Source organism: Danio rerio, chromosome 2, assembly GCF_049306965.1.
Source record: "Danio rerio strain Tuebingen ecotype United States chromosome 2, GRCz12tu, whole genome shotgun sequence".
In the NCBI taxonomy this organism is placed as follows: domain Eukaryota; kingdom Metazoa; phylum Chordata; class Actinopteri; order Cypriniformes; family Danionidae; genus Danio; species Danio rerio.
The window spans coordinates 28,628,260-28,638,703 of record NC_133177.1 but is presented as its reverse complement, the minus strand read 5'-3'; the positions used below and the strand labels follow the sequence as shown (position 1 = coordinate 28,638,703).

Here is a 10,444-nt window from a genome sequence, read left to right as displayed (position 1 = left end):
AAATATGTGACAATATTTTTTAATATGCAAAACTAAAAAGGGTTTGTTTTATTTGTGCTAAATGTGATCAGTACTTTACCGAAGAACTTCAAACTAAATGTTGTCATTTAGACCATTTTCTTTTGGATCAAATAACAAATTCAGGCGTTTCTGTGTGGAGCATGTTCTCCCTGCGTTCGTGTGGGTTTCCTCCGGGTGCTCCAGTTTCCCCCACAGTCCAAAGACATGCAGTAAAAGTGATATGGGTAAGCTAAAATTGTCTTGGGTAAGCTAAAAAAGCTAAAATATATATGTATACTATATATATATACACACTATATATGTATGTATATACTATATATGTATACTGTATATATACACACACACACACACACATATTTATAAAAAATCAAACCCATATAGTACCCTACAATTCAGAAAATGTAGAGAAACTGACCATTTTCAAGGTTATATCTGTATATATCTTAATTTTTCATTAACCTAAATGATGTTAACTTCTAAAATCATTCAAATGTTTTGAAAAATACATTTTTAAGTGAGAAAAATGAAAATCCAAAGAGCAACAGAAACCTGAATATTTTAATATAGTGAAATATGTCAAACAAAAATAATGCCTTCATATTCAGTAATAAGTTTCAACTTAGTTTATAGTTTATATACAAGCACATTTAAAAATGACCACAAGCTGACCAAAGTGCTGTACAGGTAAGATTAAAAAAGATATATTAATTACACTAACAGCAGCAAAACAGATCAAACTTGACACACATTACAACCTAAATTCAATTAAATATATTCAAATAAATCAGTAAATATTTGTCCTTCAAAACTTTCAAGTGGTCGAGATGCAGAAGAGGAGGAAGGGAGAGAAAGAAAAAAACAAAAATAAATAAAATGGTTTAATTATTATTTAAAAAAATATCATTATTATGTCCTGGCATCAAGGCAAAGATAAAATAAATAAGTTATCAGAAATAAGTTATCAAAACTATTATGTTTAAATACTTTTAGCTTTTAAAAAAGCTTGCCGTTTTGCTGAATTTTTATTATACTAATTTTATTGCCGTATTTCTTTCTCTTAGACTCAGTTTATAAATTGATCCAAAATTGCACCTAATCAAATATTTGTTTTCTCATGAGGTTGGGTTGGCCAATACAGAAAGCTATTGCTGTTCCCATTGAGTTGAACTGACACCATTCCCATCAACATGTAGGACATGTGTTTCTACTCTGCATTTACACCAGGGCCATGAAATCTCTTCATGTCTGCCAGAAAGGAGGTGGATGAAAAGAAAAAAGAAAGAGACAGAAACACAAATTGATCAGATAACACATTTCACACTGTAGCTCGTCAATGACAAACCTAGATTTTCTTTTATTCCTACAGTATATGGACACCTGGAGGAGCATTTTGCAGATGCAATAAAAAACTGAAGACATTCATCTCTAAAATAACGGAAAAACAAAAAGTCAGAGGACAGCTTCAGGATGGTCTGGATTTACAAGAGTTCAATGCTTGAGTTCCTGCCCAGACTTCTGAAATCATTCTGAAATGCTGCTTAATATTTATTCTCCGAGACTCCACTACATCAGATTATAGGAATTCGCCAGAAGGCATATGCTCAAGACACATTAGATACACATTAGTCTTTTCATGTCTACAGCCAGAGGGGGATTATTTGACTTTATTATTTAACAGCAGCGTTTTCAGTTTTGCAAGGGAATTTGTCCATTTCCATCTGAGAGAATCGCATGTCTAAAATGGATTTCCAAGGGGCAGCTGGAGAACGGAACTGTCTGGTGGGACGGTTTCATCAAAATGTGTGAGAACTGCAGAGATGTAAGAGATGAAGGCTTACATTTTTATTACAGTTTTTTATAGCTCTGGCTGATTTCTCCATTTAAATGTTTATTATTCAAAACAATAAGTTTAAATCTCCGAACCATTAACTTATTGTGCACTTCAAAGTGGCATTTCTTACTGATTTAAGCAAAGTGCAAATGCCTTTGTGCAAACTGCAAGTGCAATTGTCTGTAGTTTGGACAAGAACTAATTGCATATGGCTTGTTGAACAAAGCTGATGAGCCAATTCTCATTTAAACTAGCAAACTTCTCAATCATTTTTCATCATGTAAGCCATCTGTCGCGATCACCAGCAATCTAAAACCCCATAGATCGCAGAAAAACACTTATCAAACGTTATTGGACTGCAAATCCGCCAGTTCATGGACTACAGCTCCATACATGCACTCGGTTCACACACATGCTCTAGATCCTGACTGATTACACTCACACAACTGAAGCTGCTCAGGGACTGATTCATGGACAATAAGTACTGCTTAAACACAAACACTGTGGCTGAGTCTTGTTATCTGTTTAACGACACTACAATGCGTTTTTCTTTGTCTTGTTTTTACCGTGTTTTTGATCCTCGCCTTGTTTATTTGTTTAATCCTGTTTGCTTTCTGCCTTGTGACCATCTGCCTGTTATTTTGACTTTGACTCTGGATTGCCCTTATACATCTGTTTGCCCCTGTATTGACCACTGCTTGCCTGACCATTCTAATAAACCTGCACGTGGAGCCGTACCTCTGTTGTCAGTGTCACTCCCCTGGTTACACCATCACATTCAAAACTATTTATTAAATTAGCAAACACTTGTGCACACACGTTTACACTATAAATATCTGACATTGATACGGTTTGTAATGTCTGCCAAATTGGTAAATGACGTCTAGTTGCAATACAATTTCTGTTATCTGTTTATCAAGTTTGGTTGTATATACTGTAGCGAGTCGGGTAATACCACGTCGCCCTGGGCACAAATCCACACCAGCTGGATCATTCATCAACCCCGGATCGCTCACAGCTGGACCTCATCAGCCAGGGAGAGATATAAGCCAGCCCCACACAGGAAGAGTTGAGCTTCATTTGACATGAGTCCCTGCGCTAACGCTTGTCTCTCTCTGTCTCTCCCACAGCCGAATCCAGCTCGTGACCGATCCAACACCATACCTCTCACCAGTCTTCACCATCTCCCCGGAGCACTTGAGCACGCACCCTTAAGAAGAGCACTCATTCACCCCATTTTCACTTGTAAATAAAAGCACCCTCCGGGGCATTGTTTGTAACATCATCTACTGTGTTTGTGTTTTCCCTCTGCCTCGCTACAACTGGTGGAGAATGCGGGCATTGCAGAGGGAAAAATTCAGAAGAAACACTTACCACTAAGAAGAAAATAACCACTGAATTTTTCTTTGTGTTTGTTACAGACAGGCATCCGCTCTCTCTCTTCCGCGCTTCCTCTTACTCGGCTGTCAACATCACGTCGCCATGTCTCTGGAAGAGGTACTGCTCCACCTAGCGGAGATCTCCAGCAAGCAGAATTCTATCTCTGAGCAACTTACAGCCAGACAGGATCGACTGGAACAACAGCTCCGCCAGGTGGCCAGACACCATCCGACTCCCGAAGTGAGTGCGCAGCATCATCTCACTAAACTCAGCGACCTGGATGATATTGACGCTTACTTACACACGTTTGAAGTTATTGCCGAGAGAGAAGGCTGGCCGAAAGAAAACTGGGCGAGAATGTTGGCTCCGTTTCTCACAGGAGAAGCGCAACGAGCATATTTTTCACTAGAGACACCTAAAAATGAAGACTACAAAGCGTTAAAAAAGGAGATATTAGCCAGAATGGGGCTATCCACAATCAGCGCAGCCCAACAGTTTTCCCAGTGGTCTTATGACGAGAAACAGCCAGTGAGGACTCAAGCAGCTCAACTTTCTCGCCTGGAAAGAATATGGTTATTGGGAGGAGATCCCTCGGCAGTCCAGGTCGCTGAGAAGGTGATTATAGAGAAGATGATGCGAGCGTTACCCCGACGTTTGCGAACACTCACCAGCATGCGAAATCCTGAGTCACTGGCCACCCTGGTGGAGGCGATCGAGCTGGCTGAAGCTCACATCGCCAGAGACAATGGGGAGAGAGCGGCTCTGCCACCCCGGAGGGTAAGTGCACCTTGGCGACCGGTGGAGGGCACAGCGCGACCAGGCGGCAGACCAGCGGTCCCCAGCCCGATGGACGAGCCGATGCCCACCGAGCCGACGACGCACTCGACCCCGGCCTGGACAGCAGGGTGCGCGGTACACCGCAATATCCCTCCCGAAGCTCCCACCCATAAAGTCCAGCTAGAGGGAAAAACACAAACGGCCACCTTAGACACAGGAAGCGCCATCACTCTGGTCCACCCGAAAACCTTAAAATACCACCATGAAAGCAAAGGGCGAATTCCAATCACGTGTGTGCATGGGGATACCCGCCACGTACCCGCCCGAAGAGTGACCATCGCGGAGAAACCAGGCAGCTGGCGCATCGAAGTCAGGGTGGTTCCGGATCTTCCTGTGCCCCTCATACTGGGCAGAGACTGGCCGGGGTTCGACGAACTCCTAACTCACCACCACGCTCCATCGGCTCGTTCAAAGAAGAAGAACAAGTCACGGGCTCATCGGGACCGCAAACCAGCGCTGATGACCACCGAGAGCGACAGAGGGGGTGAGTCATCAATATCTGCCAATTTATACTTTGATCTGTTTCAGCAGATAACCGCAGGAGGTGATTTTGGCAGAGCACAAAGGGAAGATGAGACGCTCAAACACTGCTGGCCGCAAGTAAAGATCATCGACGGTAAGGAACGACTTCCCAGCCCTCACCCCCTCCCACATTTTATTGTGGAAAATGGTCTGCTGTACTGTGTCGCAGAGAGGCGGGGGGAAAAGAAGACACTACTGGTCGTCCCGAAGACCAAGAGGGAGACGGTCTTAGAACTGGCACATACCCACCCGATGGCTGGACATCTGGGAGCGGCCAACACGGTGAAAAGGATCCGCGATCGTTTCCATTGGCCGGGGCTAGACGGGGAAGTGAAGAGGTATTGCCAGGCATGTGACATCTGCCAGAGAACGTCTCCCCAACGACCACCCCCCAGCCCTCTAATACCACTACCCATCATCGATGTGCCCTTCACCCGCATTGGTATGAACTTGGTAGGGCCTTTGCCGAAGTCGGCCCGGGGACATGAGCACATCCTTGTTATCCTCGATTATGCCACCAGATACCCTGAAGCGATTCCCCTGAGGAAAGCCACGTCATCGGCCATCGCGAAGGAGCTGTTTCTGCTATGCAGTCGAGTGGGAATCCCAACAGAGATACTGACCGACCAGGGCACCCCCTTCATGTCCCGGTTGATGGCAGACCTCTGTCACCTCCTCAAGGTAAAACAACTAAAAACCTCAGTATACCATCCACAGACTGACGGCCTTGTCGAGCGATTTAACAAGACTCTGAAGCAGATGCTCCGACGGGTGGTGGCAGAGGACGGGCGCGACTGGGACCTCATGATCCCGTACGTGTTATTTGGTATCAGGGAAGTCCCCCAGGCCTCCACAGGATTTACCCCCTTCGAACTGCTGTTTGGCCGCCAACCCCGAGGCCTATTGGATGTGGCTCGTCAAGCCTGGGAGCAGGAGCCAGCCCCCCAGCGGTCGGTGATTGAACACGTACGGGACATGAGAGAACGCATCGACAAAATCATGCCCATCGTCAAACAACACCTGACCGAAGCCCAGCGCGCCCAGCAGAGATTGTATAACCGGCCCGCCCAACCCAGAGAGTTCCACCCAGGGGACAAGGTGATGATACTCATACCTACCACAACGTCGAAGTTCCTCGCATCCTGGAAGGGACCATACACGGTGGTAGAAAGGGTAGGGCCGGTAAATTATCGAGTCCGTCAGCCGGGACGAAGACGGGAAGAACAGCTCTACCACATTAATCTGATGAAGAAGTGGGTTGCAGCTCCAGGTCATCTCGTTGCCTTCGCTGAAGAAACTCTTCCCGTTGTCCACATAGGTGAGCAACTCTCACCAAACCAGAAGGCGGAGCTGCAAGCCTTGGTTGGTCAGTTCAAGGATGTGTTCTCGGAGAAACCGGGCCGAACCACCATCATCCAGCACAATATTATCACTCCACCTGGCACCATTGTCCGGCAAAGGCCTTATCGAGTTCCAGAGGCTCGCAGGCTGGCTATCAACGAGGAGATCCAGAAGATGAGAAGGTTAGGTGTCATCGAACCATCCCGTAGCCCGTGGTCCAGCCCAATAGTGATGGTCCCCAAACCCGATGGCACCCTCCGTTTCTGCAACGACTTCAGGAAACTCAACGAGATCTCCAAGTTCGACGGGTACCCCATGCCTCGGGTGGACGAGCTGCTGGATAGGCTGGGTGGAGCCCGATTTATCTCCACTATCGACCTCACCAAAGGCTACTGGCAACTTCCACTAAGTGACGACGCCAATGAGAAAACCGCCTTCTCCACACCCGGTGGGCACTGGCAATACCGGGTTCTTCCCTTCGGGCTCCACGGGGCCCCAGCCACATTCCAGAGAATGATGGACATCCTGCTGAGGCCCCACCAGCCATATGCAGCAGCATACCTGGACGATCTCATCGTCCATTCTGAGTCATGGGAGGAACATCTATCCCGGTTACGGAGGGTGCTCGTAGATCTTCGACGGGCTGGGCTCACAGCTAATCCCAAGAAATGCCACCTGGTCTAGCCGAAGCCAGATACCTCGGGTTCCACATTGGACGAGGTCTCATACAGCCACAACAAAACAAGGTCAAAGCACTACAAGAAACTCCACAACCCACCACAAAGACCCAGGTACGTGCATTTCTGGGGTTAGCGGGCTACTATAGATGTTTTATACCTAACTTCTCATCCATAGCCAGCCCTCTGACAGACCTGACCAGAAAGGGGCAGCCGGAGAGGATAAGATGGACCAAGGAAGCCGACGATGCATTCCGAGCCCTTAAGACGGCCCTCACGTCCTCACCGGTACTGCACGCACCTGACTTCGGCTGCCCCTTCATTCTTCAGACGGATGCTTCCGACTCGGGCCTGGGCGCGGTCCTCTCCCAGGTCCACGGTGATGAAGAACATCCCATCATGTACGTGAGTCGGAAGCTTACCCCCGCAGAGACCCGCTACGCAACGGTGGAGAAGGAGGCCCTGGCGATCAAGTGGGCAATCCTGGAGCTAAGGTACTATCTCCTTGGCAGGAAATTCACTCTGGTGACCGACCACGCCCCGCTACAGTGGATGGCCACAGCAAAGAATAACAACGCTCGGGTCACCAGATGGTTCCTGTCGCTCCAGGATTTCAACTTTGACGTACAACATCGAGCCGGGGCCTCCCACGGAAACGCAGACGGACTCTCACGGCTCTGGTCAGGATGGGCAGGTCTGTCGAAACATTCTACCCCCCCTCTCAATACACTGCTCTTCCTTCGCAGGATACCCAGGACCAGGACGACGCTAAGGGGGGGGGGAATGTAGCGAGTCGGGTAATACCACGTCGCCCTGGGCACAAATCCACACCAGCTGGATCATTCATCAACCCCGGATCGCTCACAGCTGGACCTCATCAGCCAGGGAGAGATATAAGCCAGCCCCACACAGGAAGAGTTGAGCTTCATTTGACATGACTCCCTGCGCTAACGCTTGTCTCTCTCTGTCTCTCCCACAGCCGAATCCAGCTCGTGACCGATCCAACACCATACCTCTCACCAGTCTTCACCATCTCCCCGGAGCACTTGAGCACGCACCCTTAAGAAGAGCACTCATTCACCCCATTTTCACTTGTAAATAAAAGCACCCTCCGGGGCATTGTTTGTAACATCATCTACTGTGTTTGTGTTTTCCCTCTGCCTCGCTACAATACATATAAGAGCGATTTTTTTCATGGATAAAATTTTTGTTGTGTTTTTGTGTTTATATTTGTGGTAACATAAGAAATTTGAAACATACAATAAAGTAATCGGACAAGCAAGACTGCACTTTGCAAGTAGTCCATTTGTACACAAATAAATGTACTGTATGAATACAAAAGTTCATTTATTCTTTTTCTATGTAATATTCACTCTTCTCAACAAATATCAAATTTTTTTAAAGCTTACAGTTTTTCTTGTTTGCTTTGACCTGGTTAAAGAAACTATGTTCCACTTCATTTTCATTATCACTATCCCAGCAGAGCAGAAGACAGGTCTTGCAAATGTGTAAACCCTTTCTCATTGGGTTGACACATTTTCCCCACCATTTTTGAAAACAGTTAACACGGATGTCATTCAAGCAGTCCAAACTCCCTTGTTTTATTATCGTAACCAAACAGAAACCATCTATTACTAACCATTATAAACTTCCAAGATCAGTATGAATTGACTGAAGCAATGTTTTGACACTCCTTCACAGAAATCTTCAATTAGCAATCAGTCGGCAAACATTAAAAAAGGTGAGAGGTCTGTGTTGTTCTATGCCAGCATGGATGGAGGAGGTCAATAGTGGCTATTTCCTATACCCCCAATAGATTTGACTGTATATTGGTTTACATGTGTTTTCTCTAATATTTACAGTATTTTATTACTTTTGTTTGTTTTTTTGTTTTTTTACAGTATCCGCTTGTTAAGTGGTGACGTGTTTGTGACGTATGTAATACTGTTTCCGGGTCCAAGCTGCCATTCATTTGAGTGGAGAAATCATTCGTTTATGATCACGTTTTATTCCTATCACACATTAAAGTTAATTTTACATAAAGTCATAGTGTACACAACAATCTCTTGGCTTGCTGCATAACAAATACCAAAAATTTTACAATTTATAAAAAAATGTATCACTTTCTGGCCATCGGATATTAGGCATGGACATATATATTGCAATCGTGATTTTCGAAAGCATTAAATCGCTTTGTAAACGTTTATTATTACCATTTCATAAGTTTCCCCATTCAGTTGAATAAAGCGCTTGGACCCGGAAGCCGCTTCGCGTGACGTCACACTTAACAAGCGGATTTCAGTTTTCAGCCACAGTTTGAAAAATGTCAAGAATTCAATATAAATTTAATCAAAACATTTCTTATGATCTGGATCCAATTCTTTGCAAAAAAGGCAAATTTGACAACCCAAATAGAAAGACAACAAATGGCATTGGCTATGGGCTACAATGACAAGCAATGGTGCACTGATTCACACTGAGTTCTGTGTTTTGTTGTCCATTGTGTAATGATTAATTGAAAGAGCTCATATACTTGTTTGCAAGTTGTGTTGTTTGAAGGTAAAACTAGCTTTTGTTGCATATTTTAAATGTTTTGACATGGTATGTGCGTTTTGCAAGCCAAATATGTCATTTTGACCATGAGCGCCACTGTTTCTGTTTTCAGTTAACGCCTGCATCAAAGTAATCAAGAAAAACTGTCATTTCCATGGTTGGCTGTCATGGTGAAAAACAACTGATCATTTTGAGCAGTGTGGCTCACACCATGACAAACACACTTTATGTTTTGCTGGCCTTGACCAAATTACTGACACCGTACAGTAACTAAGTTTTGAAGCATGAATGAAATGTTTGGGGGAGTAACTACATTTTGCAGACATGCTATAGTTCCGAAGTTCCAGCAAACAGTTTAGAGATTTGCCCTCACAGTTTAGACAAAGTTAAGTCTGTTTTGAAAAATGTGCCAAAGCTATTGAGAAAAACTGGTGTACAGTGTTTCTCATATGGATTTAGAATCTTGCTTCTTAACTGGCGTTGGGGCATCATATACTCAAACACAAATCGTATAATCGGCATAAAATGAATATACTGTGACTAGAGCCCACTTTGATTTATCATTGGAAAAAAGGGTTTATTCATGATCATGTTCTTGGCAGGATGTTCAGTCTTTATATTTAGAATGTGCTGTCAAGCTCGGTTATTCACTGACTAGTCTACAATATAAGTTTTAGACATCTGCCTTTAAATCAACATCAACAACACATATTTTAATTTGTAAGGTTTAATATGAAGCTGACTGACACTTTGCAGCTACAACAGCTTCAGCTCTTCTGGGAAAGCTTTCCAGTGTCCATTTTTCTAGAAGCACAATTGTGAATATTTTTTAAGCCAAAAATTTATTTGAAGTAGACCCATTATGCCTCTTTTACGAGATGCAAAATAAGTGTCTGATGAGTGTGTGTAAAGTTTCAGCTCAAAATACCCCACAAATAATGTTTTATAACTCTCTGAATCTACCCCTTTTATGCTTTGATGCAAATAGCAGTAATGTAATGTAATGTGTATTTATATAGTGTGTTTATGGTGCATGGCCATACACTCAAAGCGCTTCACAATTATGAGAGGGTTCTCTTCTCACGTCCACTAGTGTGCAGCATCCACTGGGATGATGCAACAGCAGCCACAGGACAACGGCGCCAGTGCGCTCACCAAACACCAGCTGTAGGGAGAAGTGGACAGACAGTGATAGGGCCAATTGGGTGGATGTTGATAAATGGGAGGCCATGATCTGTGAGGGCTGATGGAGGAAATTTGGCCAGGGAAACTGGGGTTAAAC

General features: G+C 44.6%; 1 long non-coding RNA gene across 1 annotated transcript; it reads right to left on the bottom strand.

Annotated features, from left to right (window-relative positions):
* Positions 1-700: 700 nt before the first annotated feature.
* On the bottom strand, positions 701-8,516 carry LOC141378205 (uncharacterized). The gene is made up of 2 exons (XR_012392124.1): positions 7,779-8,516; positions 701-2,636 (listed from the first exon to the last, which is right to left on the bottom strand). It is a non-coding gene; the product is annotated as an uncharacterized lncRNA (long non-coding RNA).
* Between the last annotated feature and the right edge of the window lie 1,928 nt (positions 8,517-10,444).